At 40.3% G+C, this 747-nt stretch overlaps 1 protein-coding gene across 3 annotated transcripts in view; it reads right to left on the reverse strand.

Moving 5' to 3' along the window:
• DLAT (dihydrolipoamide S-acetyltransferase) overlaps positions 1-747 on the reverse strand; it is a 29775-nt gene that overhangs the window by 2787 nt on the left and 26241 nt on the right. The window lies entirely within an intron of this gene.

Genomic DNA, 747 nt, shown 5'->3' on the forward strand with positions numbered 1-747 from the left:
AAAAAAAAAAAAAAAAAAAAAAAAAAAAAAAAAAAAAAAAGGTGCAAGGTCTTAAGAAAGGCCTGAATGGAATACACATTACTGAAAATATACAACCATTACAATATGAACAAAAAAGTCACCTGGAAAATGTCTTATCATCAGACAATGTCTTCTTTTGGATATGTAATTGAATTTGGGTTTTTATTTTCAGAACCATGTGTCAATAAGAATTACATGGCAGGCCAGGCATGGTGGTTCATACCTGTAATCCCAGCATTCTGGGAGGCTGAGGTGGGTGGATCATTTGAGGTCAGGAGTTCGAGACCAGCCTGGCTAACACAGTGAAACCCCACCTTTGCTAAAAATATACACACAAAAAATTAGCCAGGTGTGGTGGCATGTGCCTGTAATCCCAGCTACTCAGGAGGCTGAGGCAGGAGAATTGCCTGAATCTGGGAGGTGGAGGTTGCAGTGAGCCAAAATTACACCACTGCACTCCAGCCTGGGTGACAAGAGTAAGACTCTGTCTCAAAAAATAAATAAATAAATAAATAATAAAAATAATTATGTGGCAGAATCAAAAGGTGAAAAATGCAATAAATGCATTATGCAAACCTTAAAAATAACATAATTAGAAAGCAATAGGCCGGGCGCGGTGGCTCAAGCCTGTAATCCCAACACTTTGGGAGGCCGAGGCGGGTGGATCACGAGGTCAAGAGATCAAGACCATCCTGGTCAACGTAGTGAAACCCCGTCTCTGCTAAA

This window comes from Sapajus apella, unplaced genomic scaffold (assembly GCF_009761245.1).
Source record: "Sapajus apella isolate SASKATOON/1434 unplaced genomic scaffold, GSC_monkey_1.0 scaffold16, whole genome shotgun sequence".
NCBI classification, from domain to species: domain Eukaryota; kingdom Metazoa; phylum Chordata; class Mammalia; order Primates; family Cebidae; genus Sapajus; species Sapajus apella.